Source organism: Penaeus monodon, chromosome 4 (assembly GCF_015228065.2).
Source record: "Penaeus monodon isolate SGIC_2016 chromosome 4, NSTDA_Pmon_1, whole genome shotgun sequence".
NCBI lineage: Eukaryota > Metazoa > Arthropoda > Malacostraca > Decapoda > Penaeidae > Penaeus > Penaeus monodon.
This window is the reverse complement of record NC_051389.1, coordinates 4,233,956-4,240,438: the sequence shown is the minus strand read 5'-3', so window position 1 is coordinate 4,240,438 and position 6,483 is coordinate 4,233,956. Positions and strand designations below refer to the sequence as shown.

The 6,483-nt window shown below is 33.6% G+C and overlaps 1 pseudogene; it reads right to left on the bottom strand.

The window, feature by feature from the left end:
- Positions 1–356: 356 nt before the first annotated feature.
- On the bottom strand, positions 357–5,323 carry LOC119598618 (annotated as a pseudogene).
- Positions 5,324–6,483: the final 1,160 nt, after the last annotated feature.

Genomic DNA, 6,483 nt, shown 5'->3' with positions numbered 1-6,483 from the left:
TATATGTATAATATATATATGATATATATAATATATATATATATGATATAGTATTAATATTGTATATATTATATATAATATATATTATCTATACTATATAATATATATTATATATACACATAATAGTATGTATGTATATATATAGTATATAATATATAATATATATATATATATATTATATATATATATATATATACTATATATATATAATGCCTCGAAATTTCCTATTTCTTAATAGCAGTACAAATAACAGGTAACTTGAATTGACTTAATAATTAATCAAATTTTAAACACAATCTCTATCAACAGTAATTACATTCCAGCTCCATCTGAACAAACAGCACATGAGCTTTCTATCATCTATCTACATCCATCTACCTACCTACCAATAAGACTTGAAATTACCAAAGAACGGACTACTTACACAATGGCATTTACTCCCCGACAGTAGCGTTCCCACATGGACCTGAACCTTGGCTGTCCACCAATGTCCCAAACTTTTATGGTAACGTTACCCTTTGTTATCTTGCGCATGTTGAAGCCCACTGTCGGAATCATGTCTTCGCTGAACTGCCCAGACTGAAAATTATACAATGTATTTGTAAAATTCATTTCTAATATCCTATTTGAGTAAAGGGAAGACATGCATCAAAGAGAATTCATAGGTAACACAGGGAAAGGGGAGGCAGGGGGGAGATCTCTCGCTGCTGGGAACAGAAGGAAAGCATGCTTTTCCTTTCCGACAACCTCATCTTTTGGAACAGGAGGGGAAAAAATTTTACGTATGAAGTAATCACTTTATCTGGAAGGTTAGGAAATATCCTCATTTTGTTAGGTGACATTCTTTGTATCATGTCTGTTGAAACAAATTAATTTACAATGTTAATCAGACATAAGGTTACAGCAGTGGATTTTAATATGAATTCATGGGAAAGTTGCAATACTCTCAAAAATCTCTAGCTCATAATGCAATAAACAAGGAAATTTTATCCTGCCCTAGAAAGAAGTTCCCAATCATGCTGACTAACAATTTTATTTCTATTCTAGTGATATTGTATTACATAAAAAACAGTTGCATACACATACAGACACAAACCCTGCTAGTCTTAACCCCACAATCAAAAAATTGCTATTCTGCAATTTAAATTTAACACATAAATTCCAGTCTTCCTAATATAATAAGCAAGGCCTTCGTACAAACAACTTCACTAAATCAAGGAGAAACTGGTACTGAAAACTGACTCCCAAAATCAGCAAAACATTAAAACCACATTGCTGTCTTTTCCCTATTGCATGAGTTATCAAAGGCTTACTCAAACAAGTGGTTCTCCAGATAAAACATTTCAAACCTTTAGTTCATTAAAAATCGCACATACTTCTTTTCTAATGAGCTGCCCTTTTCAAAACAATTTTTTAAATGAAAAGCTTACAAAGATCTACACAAGAGAACAGAAAAATAAAATGAATTAGTGCTCATGTATCACTAACGTTTTGATAAAAATATACTAAAACTATAGTTATTTATATTAACTTTCCTAAATTTACTATACTTTTTTACACTGACTAAATATATAAAAAAAGAGTCTAATTGGTCCAAAGCAAACTAGGACAGCTTCCATAACATGCATAAGGAAAAAATGATCATAAAAAGCCACAATTAGAAGCCTATTTTGATTTCTGAATTTCTAGCTCAATTGTGAAATATTGAATCTTTAAAAAATATCCTCTACAATTTTCACAAGCTTTTCCCCATGCAATACAGTGCCACACATTGGCTTCGTGAAAATGCCAGTAATTGAGTGAAAAATTCAGAAATGAAGATTCAGTCACCCAAACTCTCTAAAGCTATGATTTTTTGAAAAAAAATTACTTAAGCCCTAACTTTAGGTACTTATAGCCTTAATGGGCTGTGGTCAGGGTTTAAGTAAGCAAAAAAACTGTTTAGCACACACACAGCTTGTTGGCTTGCCCAAACATAGCAATAGCTACTTGCACTTTTCAATTAGGATGGCTTGCATGAATAATAGAACATCTAGATGAGTGAGTTAAAGATTTTTAGCTGGGTAACAGAAACATTCTTACTAAAATTTGGAGCAAAAAACTACTTTATATCAAATGGAAAATTTACTCCTACATAAATATGGAGCAAAAAACTACTTTATATCAAATGGAAAATTTACTCCTACATAAATACAGAGCAAAAAAAATATTTATATCAAATGGAAAATTGACTCCATCACGTGTAATAACTATTTACTAGGTTTACTAACTATCTACTAAGTTGTTTACATAACTGCAAGGCAGACCTCTTACTTGCCCAGCTGAAGCAAATGCAAACACAAAATTACGAGAAATTGCTAGCCCGTAACCTATCCAAAAACAATGGGGAACCTATCATCAGTTAAAATATAATGGGAAAAAATTAATTTCCAGAGAGGAGACAGAGAGGAGAAAGAGAGAGAGAGAGAGAGAGAGAGAGAGAGGGGAGAGGGGAGAGGAAGGAGAGGAGAGAGAGAGAGATGAGAGAAGAGAGAGAAGAGAAGGAGGGAGAAGAGAGACGAGAGAGAGAGAGTGGGAGAGAGAGAGAGAAAAAGAGGGAGAGAGAAAAAAGGAGAGAGGAGAGAGAAAGAGAGAGGAGAGAAGAGGGGAGAGAGAGAGCAAGAGAGAGAGAGAGAGCAAGAAGAGAGAGAGAGAGCAAGAGAGAGAGAGAGAGCAGAGAGAGAGAGAGAGAAGAGGAAGAGAGAGAGAGAAGAGAGAGAGAAGAGAGAGAGAGGGGAGAGAGCAAGAGACGGAGAGCAAGAGAGCAAGAGAGCAAGAGAGAGAGAGAGAGCAAGAGAGAGAGAGAGCAAGAGAGAGAGAGAGAGAAAAGGAGAGAGAGGAGAGAGGGGAGAGAGCGAGAGAGAGAGAGAGGAGAAAAGAGACGAGAGAGAGAGAAGGAGAGAGAGAGAGAGAGGACAGAAGAGAGAGACAGGGGGAGATAAAAAAAAAAAAAAAAAAAAAAAAAAAAAAAAAAAAAAAAAAAAAAAATCGCAAAATAAAAAATAAAATTAAAAACATTTAAATAAAGAAATACAGAGAAAACACAGCAAAATCAAGTTTAGTGAAAAGAATAAGCAACGGTATAAAAATTTAGCAATAAAACCGCATATGAGTCCTAGGTACTACATGATGTAAACTGTGACACTTCAAACTCCTATGGAAAAGCTCTTCATCTGTATTCATTATATAAGCCTATGCAAATGAAACAACCATGAAATCCTTTGATAACCACAACTTCCAAATACAACGTTCACATTTTATATATTATTTACACTTATAAAATAATAAATATTCATGTTTTCATTTCTTTCAAATAGTCAATCATACACAAAACATGCAAAATTTTCCCTTATGAGATTCCATCTCTGAAATATTCCATCTAATCTTTGTAATGAGTAAAATGCAAAGTTCTACTTAGATCATAGCTTTAACGCACAACAAAAAATATGATGGAAAAAAAAAAAAAAAAAAAAAAAAAAAAAAATAATATATATATATATTATATATATATATATATATATATTTTATATATATATTATAATATAATATTATAATATAAATATATATAAATTTTTAATAATATAAATATATATTATATACATATATAATACACATAACATAAAACACACTTTTATATAAATATATATTTTAATATATATATAATATATATATATTTATATTTTAAAATATTATATATTTTATTAATATAATATATCTTTCTTTACCTTGATCAAAGCATTTTCATACAAAGAAAAAAAATATATATATTCTTTCTTTTAATTTTGATTAAAGTAATTTTCATACAAAGAAAAAAAATACATATTCTTTCTTTTACTTTTGATTAAATTCATTCCATCAAAAGAAAAAAAAAAAAAAAATTATTTATATATAGCTTCATTCCTTTGATTAAATTAATGTTATTTGAAAAGAAAAAAAATATTTAAAATAAAAAATAAATACAGATGCCCTTGAGAATTTCACAAAACATAATGCAAATGTCCAAACAACAGTGCTGTATTTAAATCATTCATCATATCACATCATCATCATCATCATTATCACATATTCATCATCATCATCTAATCATATCATCATCATCAACATATCATCATCATCTCATCATCATATTTATCATCATCATCATCATCATATCATCATCTATTTCATCACTCATCATTCATCATCATCATCATCACATCAAAAACATCCTGGCAAAAGTCATCATGATAAAAAAAATTTCCCTTTCCCTTTCATTTTGTAATCTATGCGAGATTATATCTTCTCTTTAATATTTTTCTTTGTCCAAATATACTTACAATTGTGAAAAAAATCATTATATAAATAAAGAATTTTAATAATAAAAAAAAAAAAAAAAAAAAAAAAATCCCACACTAATTATACTTCAGCCTAGTCATTTCCAAAAACATTTCTATGATTGTAACATAGCTTGGGTTGCATCGCATTTTTAAGCCAAGTACCGAAAACAGGACCTTCATGGCATGGACTATTGTAAACAGTTTGGGATAAACGTATCAAACACGCTATTTGTACCTCCCTCTTTTTGTGAATTACGTCAAATGCTGATAACAAAAAAGTGGAGGTCGAAGCTTACTGCAACTATCATCATAACTTTTAGCATTACCCCAAATCCTTTGTCTTGAATGCTGTTCTGCGATTGAATTTGAATATTAGAAGAGAGGAGTATGACAAAGAAAAAAAAATAGGCTATTTTGAGACTTTTTGGCTATATGCACATTTATCACCATTGCTAGGGAAAAGCATCTCTAAAAATTACACTAATGAGGAATACATTTGGGTTTTTCCGTCAGAAAAAGCAATAGAGAACACATTAGGTCAAAAAACGTAAACCACATGCACCAAATCCCAAACAAAGAAAGGTACGACATATCACACACAACAACCCCACACGTAATGCACGGGCATTCCCTCAGAACCCAAGACTGAAAAAAGACGAAATCTCCTCTTCTCTCTCTCCCTGCAATGTTACCCCAGAACCACTTCAGCCCTCTTGCAACAGCGAATGGAGGGCATCTCCTCCTCGGGCTGCAAAGTCCCCCGGGGACCAAAAACGGCACTCCAGCCTTTTCCGGAGGGTCATGGGAATCCATATCACAATTGCGACCGAAAATGACAACCTTTACTTACGCAATAACATTGACGAACGTCGTTTTCCCGAGTACGGAGGCCCCACGAGAGTCAGTTCCATTTCCTCCTTCCAGAAGAGGTCTTGAACCCCGTCTAAATTATGTAATCAACGCAGCATATCGGGGAAAAATATGTGGACCGGACTCGAAAACAAAATCTGACAGACTATGGACTAAACAGCAGCACCCAAAAAAAAACCGATAGACGGGGGAAACCTGGGACCGGAGAGAGGACGCCACCCCTCGGGAAAAAAAGAGCATCGTCAAACGAGCTCTAGTGTTCGGGGTCTAAAACACGTCTGGTTTTAAAGCGGAGTATTCCTGATCTCCGGGCAGAAAAAAGAGGGATGATAATAGCTACGAAGGGAGATGGGAAAATTTTTTTGCTTCCTGGTATCAGATATTGCCTTTGCCTGGGGTGGGGGAAGGATCCCGAAGAGAAATTCCAAAAGTGATGTTACACAATGGAATTTTAAAAATTATGAATTTAAAAATTAATGGTTGATCTTTGCTTCCTTCATAAAGTATTCACATTTCACGCCACGCACGCGGTTAGTAACACATGATTGTGTTCTAATGAAACAGGATTAAGATCAAAGTATATAAACAGTCCTTTTTTTAATGTCTCACCCCACACACACACACACCACACACGACACACACACACACAAACACACACAACAACCCCACCACACACAACCACACACACACCACAAACACACACACACACACACAAACACACAACATGCACACCACAAACAAACACACACAACACCACAAAACATACAACATAACCATACACACACACACACACACACACAACAACACACACACACACACCACAAACACAACACCACACTATATATATATATATATAAATATAAATTAAATATAAAATTTTTATATATTTATTCTATACGATGGGTAGATATGTATTTTTGGTTATAATATACATAAAAAATATTCACTTTCATTAAATCTAGTTTTTTTTGTTGGGGTTTTTTTTCCACAGTATACGTAGAGTATAGATAGAGGGGTGATGTGGGTATTCAGTGCGGGCCTGGTGTGGTGGTAGTGTGTCGGCAGAGGTGGTGTTGGTGCGATGGTGTGTGTGTGTGTGTGTGTGTGTTTTGTGTTCGTGGAGAGGTGCGTGCAGAATGTGTGGTGGTGGGTTTTTTGGGTGGCGACGGCGGGCGTGGTGTGTGTGTGCGGGCGTTTTTTTATGTTTTTGTTATCGACAAAAACATGTTATGTATAGTTTGTATATTTTCACCCCCTT